This window comes from Pelodiscus sinensis, chromosome 22 (assembly GCF_052426305.1).
Source record: "Pelodiscus sinensis isolate ZL-2025 chromosome 22, ASM5242630v1, whole genome shotgun sequence".
Lineage (NCBI taxonomy): Eukaryota > Metazoa > Chordata > Testudines > Trionychidae > Pelodiscus > Pelodiscus sinensis.
The window spans coordinates 18157647-18171862 of record NC_143073.1 but is presented as its reverse complement, the minus strand read 5'-3'; positions in this window follow the sequence as shown (position 1 = coordinate 18171862).

Below are 14216 nucleotides of genomic sequence, written 5' to 3'. Positions count from 1 at the left end.
ATGTAATACTGTGGGAAACATCATACAAGTAGCAGAAAGTGTCTCTAAAAGGGAAGGAACAGGGGATTAGCAGATATATCCAGGAGGCTCTCTCAGCTGGGCCTGCATGTGGCTGTTACTGTGTTTAATCTCCCTGGGGTACTACCACCACCCAGAAAGATACATGGAACAGGTGGGAGCAGGGAGGGAATGTAGGGAGGCCCTGGACTGCTGTTTCTTTTCTAACTGAGCTTTGTATAACTAGAGGTTACAGCCAGAATTAAAATGACCCCCTCAAATATGTGTCTGTTTCAGGTAGAGGTTATTTACCTCTGTGTCCAAGGGTTTGTTGTAGTGCAACCTGAAGTCAGATCTTGCTCTGCCTGGCAGGGGGAGCTCTGCATGCTGCAGGGAACAACCCGCACCCCCACCCCGCAGTGCACAGAGCTGCCCAAAATACCTGTGCCTCCCAGTAGCTATGCCAAGTTGGCACCCCCATCTCCTGCTCCTCCCGCCTAGACCCTGCAACCCTACTTTGCTCCTGCACCCCTCTCTTGCACAAACCTCACTCCCCACCTGCAGCCCACTTCTGCCCCTCCCAGACCCAACCCTCTCAGCATCCTCCAGCAACCCTCTCCTGCCCAGATCCAGCACCCAGGGACAGATATAGGGCAGGGCGAGCGGGGAGGCCGCCACGGGCCCCGTGCTTCAAGAAGCCCCGCACATGTGCTGTGGCACCACCGCGCATGCACTGTGTCAAAGGGGGGACCCCGCGAAATTGTGCTGCTCTGGGCCCCGCAAAATCGTCATCTGCCCCTGCCAGCACCTCCACTCCATTCCTTGACCACCTCTCCCATGCAGACCCTGTAGCCCTATCCCCATCTCGTTCGTACACCTCCTCCCATCCACACCCCACACCTTATCTGCCCAGACCCTGCACCAGGGGCCTAACCATAGGTGGGCCTATGTTGGCAGTAGCCCACACACTTTGCATCCATGCCCACCCCCTGGGGCTTACCCTGCTCCACCCCAGTGCTCTGGCCAAGGAGTGGGTTTGAGGTTTACTTCCCATCTGTCCTGGGCCCACTCTTCCCTGCCCCCCATTCATGCACACCCATCCCTTCTGGCTACACCACTGCTCTGCACCCTCACCTAGTCTGTTCCAACACCTTATTTCCTGCCCAGAATTCACCCCCTCACCTCCAATTCCCTCCTCCTACATACTGAACCCATTATTTTTGGCCCACCCTAGAGTCAAGAGGGGCCCACAAAATCTTTCAGCTCTGGCCCCCAAAAGTTTATCCAGCCCTGGGGTTAAACCCTGAGATATGGCTCCTGCCCCCTCCTGTGGGAAGGTGGCAGCTGTGTGAGCTGCTTGCTCTGGTGCTAGGGTGCTCAGAGAGAGGAGGCACTGCAGCAGTCTGGCAGGCTTCACACAGAGCATCCACCCCATAGCTCTGACACTCCACCAGTGCAGAGTTGAGGCAATGGATTCCAAAGAGCATATCTGAACAAAACTGATAAACAGGTGCAGGGGAAAGAAAGAGATTCTTGAAATTGGAGGCATTGGTTCAGTTCTTTTTTGAAGCCAGATTGCTTTTGAGATACCTCCCTCTCTCCTCCTTTTGACAGCAGGACTGGCCATTGTGGAGGGGACACCTGTCACATTGTCCAGATAACAAAAGTTCATTCCACGTATAAATATGTGCCACTTAATGAAAATAAAGCATCTGTCCACATGACCCTGATTCACTTTGAATAACTCTACAGAGCCAGGAAATGCTGCAATGTATTTTAATGTAACATTTACTAAAGTAAAGATGTCTTGAAAACTGTGTTCTGTTTAAACACAAAAACCTCTCTCAAGAGAGGTAAACCTTTTTTCTTTAATGAATAATCTAAAAGAGATGTACAAAAATAGTACCTATTTCCCACCATCCATCAGCAATTTCACCCTGGGCAGATTACAGCTACATGAAAAGTGAATGCCAGTGATATGCAGTTTTACTTGTGTAGGGAAAGTTTTAATTCCATTTTATTTTATTCTGCCTTAAAACCATGCCCTCTTTTCCTACAAGCTGAGATTAAGTACCATGACCTCCAGCAAGCTCCCCAATCTGGCCAAGTGCCAGCACTGTCTCTTTAAAAGCCTTTTTGGCTACTTAGCCCTCTGGCCAAATCACACCCTGTGTGAATCACCCAAACCCCTTCTGGGGTATAAGTCTAACAGGGGCAATCTCAGTACCTCTGCTAGTGCCCCTCTTAGTCTGTTCCCCACTCAGAGGCTACGTCTACATTGGCCCCTATTCCGTAATAGGGATGCTAATGTAGCACTTGGGAATAGGCAAATCCGCGGGGGATTTAAATATCCCCCGCGGGATTTGCATTTTCATGGCTGCCGCTTTTTTCCGGCTTGTAGATAAGCCGGAGAAAAGCGCCAGTCTGGACGCGATCCTCCGGAAAAAAGCTTATCTACAAGCCGGAAAAAAGCGGCAGCCATGAAAATGCAAATCCCGCGGGGGATATTTAAATCCCCCGCGGATTTGCCTATTCCCAAGTGCTACATTAGCATCCCTATTACGGAATAGGGGCCAATGTAGACACAGCCAGAGAGAGTATCACCCTTTTTCTCAGGGCTTTGTCTCAGAGTCCCAACGGCTGTGTCTAGACTGGCAAGTTTTCCCGCAAAATCATCTGCTTTTGCAGAAAAACTTGCCAGCTGTCTACACTGGTCGCTTGAATTTCCACAAAAGCAATGACGATCTCATGTAAGATTGTCAGCGCTTTTGCAGAAAATACTATGTTGCTTCCGTTCGGGCAAAAGTCTTTTTCTGAAAAACTTTTGCGCAAAAGGGCCAGTGTAGACAGCAGAGATTTGTTTTCTGCAAAAAAACCCCTATTGTGAAAATGGTGATCGGGGCTTTTTTGCGGAAAAGCATCCGTGGCCAATCTAGATGAAAATGGCGTGTCACGTTGCTGAATTGGAGGGAAGCAGCCAGATCACTGCTGCACCCCTAGGTGGGGGTGTTGGCCACAGAAATTGGTGTGGGGGGAGCCATGTGGGGTATTGAATGGGAGATTATTGTTTGTTGATCTTATGTACGCTATTTGTGTGAGTGTATAATGTCTATGTGTGTAGGTAGGAATCTGTAATCTGTGTGGAAGCTGAATATTTCTGTGAATGTGGTTAAGCATGGCTATGGACAGGCTGAGTAGCAAAGCCCTGTGGAACAATGACTCTCAATAGGCTATGGACACACCCAAAGAATGGGATTTGTCACCTGAGGGCAGCCAGCAGGAAACATAGAGATTGGCCTCTGACCAGTGACTTGCTGCATACAAGAAGAGGCCAGGAAGGGAATAAAAGAGGCCATGTGGTCGATGCCATTTTGTTCGCAGCTCAGCACTTCATCCCAGAGGCAGCATTGCAGGGATTGAAGAGCCTGGAAGACCTGTGAACCCATCCTGATCTCAGGATGTGCAATAAGAACTTTTAAACCAGCAGCTGCAACACCTCTGCTAGAGCCTGCATCGAGAACTGGGAGATTCGGTGCATGTAACGTACTGTACTTTAATAACCTTACTCTCAGGCTTTTCTTTCTTGTGTTAATAAACCTTTAGTTTTAGATTCTAAAGGATTGGCCCAGCGTGATTTGTGGGTAAGATCCAGAGGGTAAATTGACCAGGGATCTGTGGCTGGTTTCTTGGAACCGGACAGGACTTGTTCGGGGTAGGTGGGATTGGGTGCTAGGACCCCCCACCTGTGTATAGGCCCGGGGCCATCTGGGGCACGGATATTGCTGGGGTGTCGGAGGGGTTTTGCTCGGGAGGCTTCAGGCAGGCAGCTGAAGCGCTCTGTGAGACTGGTTTGTGGCCTGTGTGGAGAGGTCGCCAGTCGGGGGCTGTAAGTAGCCCCGGATTTGAGCAATTCGCCCTGAGCGGACGCCCTTAGCTGTGCCCAGACACGGCCCGGTCCGTCACATGGCGATCGGGGCTTTTTTGCGGAAAAGCGCATCTAGATTGGCCATGGATGCTTTTCCGCAAAAAGTGCTTTTGCGGAAAAGTGTCCTGCCAATCTAGACACGCTTTTCCGAAAATGCTTTTAACGGAAAACTTTTCCGTTAAAAGCATTTCTGGAAAATCATGCCAGTCTAGACGTAGCCAACATGTTCATTAGTCTCCAACCAGCTCTTCTCATAGAACTATCTGCAGTGCTGCTGCTACTGCTCTCTAACCAGCCAGCCTCATGGTCTGCACACCTTGAAGGCTCCAGCCACTGAGGCTACATCTACACTATAAGTTTTCTCGACAAATAATATGCTAGTGAGGGACTCATTTGCATGAGTCGCAATCTCATTTGCATATTTTCTGCCAATCTGTTTTTGTACTAGGGGTTTTTGTGCAAAAACAAGCAGTGTGGATATTTTCTTTTTGTGCAAATCCCCCCTTTCTGCAAGATTCTTATGCCCCCAAAAAAGGTATACCAATCTTTCAGGAAAAGGGGGTTTTGTGCAAAAAGAAAACATCCACACTGTTCGATTTTGTGCAAAAACGGATTGGCAGAAAATATGCAAATGAGTCCCTCATTAGCATATTTTTTGTTGAGAAAACTCATAGTGTAGCTGTAGCCAGAGCTGACTCTGGTCCTGCAACTCTTCTTATAGGCCTTCATGGTTCCTGATTGGCTGGTTCCTCCTGCTGCCACTCTAGCCTTCTTGGAGGACTTTTCTATTGTCCTTTACTTCAAGGGCAGGGTAGGGACAAGGCCACAAGCCTCCAGAAGGGGGCTTTCAGGCCTGGTCCACCCCATCACACCTGTCCTAGCTCCCTACCCCAATGCCACCCTCCCTGTCTCCCCCCGACTCCAGTCTGTACATTCTCCCACTCATAGCACATTACCCCCTGACCGCTGTGAAACATTATTGGATTATAATATGAACATACAGGTTCTTGTTGCAACCCATTAGATGCTGGCATCAAATCTTGTACAAAATGGGCCACGTAAGGTGTCTATGAAAAGCTTTTGATTCACTGATTCTATTGCTACTATTTTAATGCATGTATCATTTTTTATTTTAAGGTATGAGTATCAGCTCTGTACTGGTATTTCAAATGTTTGCTTCTGGGAGAAATCAGCAGAGGCTTGGCCAGCCTATTGCAAGAGAATTGCTATCTAGTGAATATCAGTACTTGACTGGCACTTCACATCTCATGAGCTGTTCTAACCAGCAGGGGAGTAACGGTGGCTGCCTAAAAAAGGACTGAGTCACACATGGACACATGACTTGCTCATGTGACAAACATCCAACTTTGTTTTCAAAATTGTCAGGAACAGAGAAGCCCTCGCAGCCTTTGGTAAATTGTCCATAGTTAATTCCTCTCACTGGTCAAAGTTTACACTTTATTTCTAGTCTGCATTTGACTAGCTTCAATGTCCAGTCCTTGGGACTTTCTCTGCTAGATTGATAAGCTCATATTAAATACTAGCAGACTTACCCAGGGTTGCCCAGGTCCTTCAGGGCAGAGGGCTGGTGGTGTGTGTGTGTGTGTGTGGTGGTGGTGGGCAGGAGTCAGGGCAGGGCCTTGGAGGTTTTGGGAGAATGTGTGGGGGGGGGGCAGAGAATGAGGGCTGAGGTGAAGATGGGCTGAGGACAAGGAGTCACATCCCTCACAGGCCTTTTCTCTCCCCCATGTTCCCTCCCCCAGCTGCCAGGGGTTATTTTCTCTCCCCCCCAAATCCCCCAAGGGGTCTTCCTCCCCCCAGCACTGCTGAGAAGGGCTGGAAGGAGGGGAAGGGCTTGGGAAAGGGGGGCTATTTACCTGGTGTGCTAGCAGGCAAGATGGCAGAGCCCAGCTGGCCACTCCCTTGGTGGTACAGCTGTCCCCAATGGACACTCTGCAGGGCAGCTCTCCCCTGCCAGCTCCATGCTCCCAGTGGCCATTCTCATAGGCTGTGTTTAGACTGGCAAGTTTTTCTGCAAAATCATCTGCTTTTGCGGAAAAACTTGCCAGCTGTCTACACTGGCCACTTGAATTTCGCAAGAACACGGACGATCTCATGTAAGATCATCAGTATTCTTGCGGAAATACTGTGCTGCTCCCATTCGGGCAAAAGCCCTCTTGCGCAAATCATTTGCACAAGAGGACCAGTGTAGACAGAACAGTACTGTTTTGCGCAAAAAAGCCCCGATGGCTAAAATGGCGATCGGGGCTTTTTTGCACAAAAGCGCGTCTAGATGGGCAAGGACACTTTTCCGCAAAAAGTGCTTTTGCTGAAAAATGTCCATGCCAATCTAGATGTTCTTTTTCGAAAATGCTTTTAACAGAAAACTTTTCCGTTAAAAGCATTTCCGGAAAATCATGCCAGTGTAGACGTAGCCATATTGTATCCCTTGAAACAACAGTTCCTCCCTCTGCATGTTATGCAAAAGAGACCTTTTCCAGGGCTTCCAGTTGTACTGGCACAACCAGACCCTGATCTTACTTTAAAATAGGAGAAGCTGCACATCAAATTTGATGCCCCAGCTCTTACTTGAACAAACGGACATATACACACTCTCTAATATGTACAAAACTCCCCTGTAGGAGTTTCTAGGCTGGTACCAGCTCCCACTTCCTTACTGAACAGAGTGAACCTCCAGAACCAAGCACACTACGATAGGCTTTCCAACTCTTTCATCAGTCTTGTGACTTTTCTCTGACTCCTTGTCAGAGTCTCAACACCGCCCTTTAATTTTTGGCACTAGAGCTAAAGAGCATCCCTGCAGATGTCAGTGAGGTTCCTGCAGCATGTGGGTGCTGCCAGTCCTACAAGCATTCTGATAGGCAGGAGATTGAGGAGTGCTGTCTACTATTGGCAGGGAACTAGGCATAAAGGGGACAGGAAGAGCAGGACATGAGGCCCTGCTGTAATACAGGATGGCTACATCTAGACTGGCATGATTTTCCGCTAATGCTTTTAATGGAAAAGTTTTCTGTTAAAAGCATTTGCAGAAAAGAGCATCTAGATTGGCACGGACGCGTCTCCGCAAAAGCACTTTTTGCAGAAAAGCGTTCGTGCCAATCTAGACGCACTTTTCCGCAAAAAAGCCCCGATCGCCATTTTCGCGATCGGGGCTTTTTTGCGTAAAACAAATCTGAGCTGTCTACGCTGCCCTTTTGCACAAAAGCTTTGCGCAAAAGGACTTTTGCCCGAACAGGAGCAACATAGCATTTCCGCAAGAAGCACTGATTTTTTACATGAGATCGTCAGTGTTCTTGTGGAAATTCAAGCAGCCAGTGTAGACAGCTGGCAAGTTTTTCCGCAAAAGCAACTGCTTTTGCGGAAAAACTTGCCAGTCTAGACACAGCCGATGAGTACTGGAGGACAGGGTCGCAGAGAAGCAAATCCATACAGATGGCACACGCCCATGACTCCATGCCCATCTCCATGTGCTTTTGTATCCCTCCAGGCCCATAAGCACATTGTAGCTAGACCCTAGGGGAAACTGTCTGGGGAGCAGAGCAGTGGCAGAAAGGAGCATAGTATTATGCAGGAGTGGAGAAATAGTTCCAACTCTTCTCTGCCTTGATCTGGGTCATCTCCATTCCACTCAGCTGGCCATCCTGTCCTGCACTACACTGGGGCCTCTTGTCCTGCTCCTCCCTCTCCCACACCAGCTCTGCCACCTGGTTGGGCTCCGCTGGGCCCACCTGCTCCCTCTGGCTGATTTACTCAGGGGAAGGAGCCCTGCCCTAATCAATTCCATCCCACCCAGGGTCAGATGTTGGACTGTTGTTGCCCTGCCCTCACCTTTCACAGCTCTAGCTCCTTTAGTCATATGGGGCACTGGCTGCCACACGATAGCACAGAAGAGACGGTTACTCACCTTCTGCAGTAAGTGATGTTGAGATGGTTGTCCCTGTGGGTGCTCCATCCTAAGGGGTTTTGGCGCCTGTGCTTTTAACAGTGCCGTCTCCTGATGCTGCGAGCGGTAACTGTTGCACATCATCAACTGTCCCTCTGCTCCTTTTCTACTGTGGAGAACTACATCAGACTCCAAGGCAGAGAGGAGGAGAGAGGATTGTGGAGCACCCACCAGGACAACCATTTTGAAGAATCATGAGTTATTGCACAAGAGTAACCACCTTCTCTTCTTCAGTGATTAAGATCCCATAACAGTACTGGTTGTTTTACTGAAGGGAAGACATTTTCAGTCCCTTGAGAAATTGTTTAGTTGTTGGGTGCGCAAACACCATGTGGCCATCTAGTCTGTTTTTGAGTTCTCCGGAGATGGCAGCAAAATGTACTTCAATTGTGGTGTTGGCCAGGTCTTGTTTCTTTAAGGGGAGTGTAGCATCCAGAATCTTGTGAAGCATTGCGGAATGTGGAGATGGATTGAGATTCCACCCAGGTGAAGAAACGACACCATTTTTGGGAGTAAGCGAGGCTTGCGCTAGGCTTATGGCTGTTAAGAATTATTTCACCTCTTCTGAGATGGATAGATCAGAAGCAGCTAGCCTTTCAGCAGTCATGCTTTGAGATGCAGCAGAATCTTGGGATGGCAGATTTACCCCTTGTCTTGGGTAAGAAGATGAAGAGTGTGAAGGAGAGGTACTGTGGCTAGTAAATACAGGTAAAGAATACCACATCTGTCTTGGCAAACTTGGTGCAATTATCACTCATGCCTTGTCCCATATGAGTTTTTGAAGGACCCTACTGAGTAGTGGTATTGGGGGGAAAGCATACATGAGGGAATAGTCCCATTTGATAAGAAGAGCATCTCCCTGGCAGTTCATCGGTAGCCCAGCCCTGGAGCAGTATTTGGGGCATTTTAAATTGTGATGAGTCATGAATAAGTCTATGTCTGGATAGCCCCAGGCCTGGAATATTGAAAGACTTGTGAATGCAACTCCCACTTATGCTTGTGATGAAAATGCCTGCTTAGGTGGTATGCAGGTGTCCCGGCACATAGGAGGCTAAAATTTCTATTTGATGATTTATGTACCATTGCTATAGGTTAATGGCTTCTGAACATTGGTGATATGAGCATGCTGCTCCTTGTCAGTTTAAACGTACATGCTACATTGCTCATAAGTATCGTCACTGATCTGTTGCGAATGAGGGGAAGGAAATATTTGCATGCACATCTGACAGTGCAGACCTCAAGCAAGTTGGATGGGGGCTGTTGTCTTTTGGGGGCATCTATCTGCCTTGGATGGTGTGGTTTTGAGATGTCCCCCCCCCCCCCCCGGAATGTGTCCATAGTGAGTAATAGGGTAGGTGTTCTATATTAGAAGGGCACAGATTTTGTGGCTGTGATCACCCGTCTAGGGAATCTTTAGTAAAAGGTGAAAGATTTATATTATGTGAAAAGAAACCAGAGTATTATTTTACTTTGTTTGGAACACTGAGGGGCTTGTCTAGCCGATGTTTGTGTGGAATATCACAGGTCTGGAGCCATCACTGGAGACAATGCATGTGAACTCTGGCCAGCTTGACTACACAAGTCAATGTTGACATACGTCCTAGAAGTTGTAGGCATTGTCTGGCTGAGACCGGGGGACTGCTGATGATAGTAGTGCAGGATGGGGAGAGCCAGGAAGTGATGGTGTGGGAGTTTGGCCTACACCTGAATGCAGTCTAAGATAGTCCCAATATCCACATAGCAACTGGTGTTTATGAGCTGAGACTTTAGATCATTTATCTGGAACCCAAGTGAAGAGCTTGAGTGTGAGGTCTGTATTGCTTTTTGTAGGGATGGAGCCATTATTAGTCGTCTACATACAGAAAAATCATGACTCCGGACTTCCACAGATGAGCTATGACTACTGATGGTACCTTCAAAATGACCCTGGGAGTTATGGCTAGGCTGAATGAGATGGTTCAATATTGCTAATGCTGGTTGTGAAGATTGAAGCATAAAAATCTTCTGTGCATTGGGTGAATTGTAACATGGAAATAAGCATCCCGTAGGGCGAGCGGCAGCGACCAATGCCCTTTTTGTACTGCTGTGATTATGTTTGTCAATGTAGCCATATTGAAATACTGTTTCTTTAAGAACTTGTTTTGATGGCGTAGTCCTAAGATTGGTGTAGTTCTCCATTCTCCTTTCTTTTTTGAGGTCAGAAAACACCTTGGCTACGTCTAGACTACATCCCTTTTTCCTAAAAGGGATGTAAATTAGACGTATCACAATTGCTAATGAAGCGGGGATTTAAATCTCCCCAGCTTCATTAGCATAAAAATGGCTGCCGCTTTTTTTCGGCACGGAGCTTTGTCGGAAAAAAGCGCCAGTCTAGACGCTGATCTTGCGGAAAATAAAGCCTTTTCCAAAAGTCACCTTACAGCCAGCAACAGCGTGTATATGACCAGAGACGCAGGCAGAAACAGGCCTGCAGGAGGCAGAATCAGGAACAGCCTTATCCCTCTATGAAATAAGGAAAAAGGGATGTAGTCTAGACGTAGCCCTTAAGAAAAACCCCATTCCCTTGTGTTGGGCAGAAGCTGTTCCATGGCTCTTAGTTGAAGGAGATGCTGTATTTACGGTTTCAATAGGATCTCATGGGAAGGGTTCCTAAAGAGGGATAGGGAAAGTGGCTGAGTAGGTAGGATGGATAGGAAAAGAATAGAGTAACCCTGTGATATTATTTCCAGTACCCATATGTCTAATGTAATTTGCTCCCAAATTGTGTAGTGTGGGAGATGGCAGAAGGTAAATTCTTGATTGTGTTGGCATTATTGAACCGTTGGCTAAAATCTCAAAGTGACTGACAGGAAGTAAATAGGTAAGGTGATGGAGGCTGTTCCTGATTCTGCCTCCTGCAGGCCTGTTTCTGCCTGCGTCTCTGGTCATATACACGCTGTTGCTGGCTGTAAGGTGACTGATGGAATCGTCATGTGCTCTTGTCCCTTGGCCTAAGAAGAAATATACTTAAATCCAGCATCGTGAGAGTCACCCTGGAGTCTTTTAGGGTAAGCAAGGAGGCATCACCAGTCTCTGCAAATAATTTCTGGCCTTCAAATGGTACTGTTGTTTGTACCACTTAAGGGGAAATCCAGAAAAGTAAAGCCAGGATGTCCATAGCATGACTACTGATAGTACCTTCAAAATGACCCAGAGATCTAGCAGCAGAGTCCAGGAATGCCTGCAGAGCTGTCTTTGCTATGAGTGACCCCTCCACTATACTGGATTTTATGCATACTTCTTGTCTTAGAAGTTTATCAATAAAAAGCCTCATTTTCTTGAGCAAATTGTAGGTGTATTTCACAAAAAGAGCAGAGTAGTTTGCAATACAGAACTGCAGGGAGGCTGATGAATATGCTTTCCTGCTAAAAATGTCCAGTCTTTATCATAGGGAGTTATTTTGAACTGTGTCTATTTGCCCCTATGCCCGTACAATTAACAAATCTGGTGTGGGTTGAAAAGAGAGGAATTCATCTCCCTTGGCCGGGTCGGAATACTTCTGGTCCACTCGCTTTGAAGAAGATGGGATGGACACATGGATTTGCCAGATTACTTTGGTGGGCTCCATTATAGCCCTGTTTATCGGCAAGGCTATCTTTGCCAAAAGGGAGGCCTGCAAGACAACTCTGCGAGAGATGTCTAATGCTCCCACCACGCTTTTGAACAAGTCTTGGAGGGATTTGAAGTCATGGTTCCATGGTAGCATGTGGGGGCACGATAGTCTCATCTGGGAACAACAATGACAAGTGTGTAGGAGGCATGCTGTCATCCTCCTGTATGTCTTCTGAGTCCTCTTGAGGTGTTGAGATGAGGCTGAGAGGAAGGTTCTAGCCACTGGGGATTAATTGCCTGTAGAGGAATGGGTTGTTGCACTTTATGGAGGGCCCATGGGTCCCAGCCTGGCCAAGTGGTAGGAAGGGGAATGGGTGAATGGTTGCCAGACTTGTTTAACACCTGAGGTGGCTGAGGCTGTATAATAGATTTAGAGAATGAATGATAGGGTGAAAAAGAGATCTCATCATCCTCATCACTTGAAAAAGGGAAGCGCAGAGCTAGTTGAGGCTATTAGTCTGGTAGGCCCTTAGTGCATTGAAGTACCATCATTACTGAAGAGCAGAGTGCCCAGAACTAAGGATATAGCCAAGTGCATATGACATTAGTGGCCTTGGTATGGGAAAAGCCAGTATGGAAGATAAGGCTGAGTCCACAAGGGAAGTAGGTGGTCTTGGTACGGAGAAGCTCAGTGCTATTGTTGATACCGCATCTAAGTCCAATGGTGCTGATGGCATGGGAGTGTGGCAAAGAAAGTTCCTTCGGTGCTAGCGGTATAGTGCCATAGGCTCCTTTGATCATCTTTTTCTTGACCTTTGAGCCTACTAGACGGCATGGCTGGTTAAATACCTTAGTCCTGCGGGACATGTCCGGTGCCTGTTGGTCCCAGGAAAATGGTGTCATCAGTACTGAGGTGGACTTTTGGCACTAGTAAGTGCTTTTTTGAGGGGAAATCATTCCTAGGTGAGGATAGTCTCTTTTGTTTAGAGAATTTCCTAGTTGGAGGGTCCTGCAGGCAGGACAGGGACTCTGATCCAAAGTTGCCATGGGTAATTTTTGAGGTGGCAGAGTCTGGGACTCTGGTTCAGAAGCTGGTCTCAGATTTTTCCAAGAGGAGCAGTTTTAATTGGAGGTCCCATGCCCCAAGAGACCTCGCTGAGAGCTTTTTAGTTAGGGCATTTCTATGGAACATATGGATCCCCAAGGCACCATATACACTGATCATGGTATGGAAAGCTTGCAAGTGAGGCATATTTTAAAACCAGACGAGTCTGGCATGGTAAAAACCACGTGGGGGGGGGGGGGGGTAGAGGGGGAAGAAGGTAATAAAAGTTTGTTTGTTTGTTTGTTTTTTTAAGAGGGGAAAAATTCAAAAGGGGAAATAAGAAAAAAAGTACCTGTGGTAAGTTTGGGGAATAAGAAAATTCAGTTTCATCTGAAGAAGTGAGTTGTGCCCACGACAGCTCATGACGCCATCTACATTTTCTGTTAGTTTCTAAGGTGTTGTAGGACCATTTGTTGTTTTTAAGTTTTTTTCTGAAATATGAAATGACAAGTTGCTGTGTTCGGACATAAGCCAAAGGCAGTAGAGGGACGGTTGATGACACATGTCGGTTACCACTCACAATCTCACCACACGCATGTCACCACCTGGGGTACTGCTGCTATAAATCTTCACTTATAAGTACAGACACCAAAACTCCTACAGTGGAGCACTCCTTGAAGAAGAAAAAAGATATTTAGCTCTGGAGGAGCTGTGCCCAATCCAACCAGGTGTTCTCTGGCTGCAAAGCATAGGTGGCCTAGAGGGGAGCTATAGGTCCACGAGACTCTGCTCTAAGCACTTTTGCAGCCCTTCACTGGGCCAGGCTGGTATAGTAGTGACTGGTCTTAAACCCTGCCCCATGCTCCTAGAGCTACTGGGAAGCAGGAGGCAGAGCCCTGGACAGCATGGTGCTGCTGGCAGACCCTACCACTCAGGAAAACCCCAGGAAAGTAGGTTCAGGCTAGAGAGCCCTGGGCCTGTCTTTCAGGTGGCCAGTGCATGCTGCTAGGCCCAGGACAGGCTCAGAGTGCTGCCACCAAGCACTTGACATGGCTGAGCAAGCTTGGCACATCCTCTCTGCTCTTGGCTCTGAGCCACTTGTCTCTTCTGCTGGCAAACTCACCATTGCCGCTGTAATAGGGGAGTGACTCGGGCTGGAGCCAGAACCAAATAAGTGCTGTGAGGTGAAGCAGTGATCATGGGACAGTCAATTTCACAATATTGACCAAAGGAAAAAAAGGAGAACAGCACAATACAGACTCTGAACTTCAGAAAAGCAGACTGACTCCCTCACAGAACTGATGGGCAGGATCCCCTAGGAAAGGAGTCCAGGAGACCATGCAGTATTTTAAAGAAGCCTTATTGAAGGTGCAGGAATAAACCATCCCTACGTGCAGTAAGAAAAGCAAATATTGCAGGCAACCAGCTTGGCTTAACACTGAAATCTCTGGTGAGCTTAAACGCAAAAAGGAAGCTTGTAAATGAAAACTTGGACAGATGACTGGGAAAGGGTATAAATATATTGCTTGAGCATGGAATCATGAAGGTCAAAGTGCAATTGGAATTGTAGCTAGCAAGGGATATGAAGAGTAACAAAGGTTTCTACAGGCACGTTAGCAATAAGAGGGTGGTCAGGTACGGTGTGGGGCCCTCGCTGGATGAGAGATGTAACCTAGACTATGTCTACACTACAG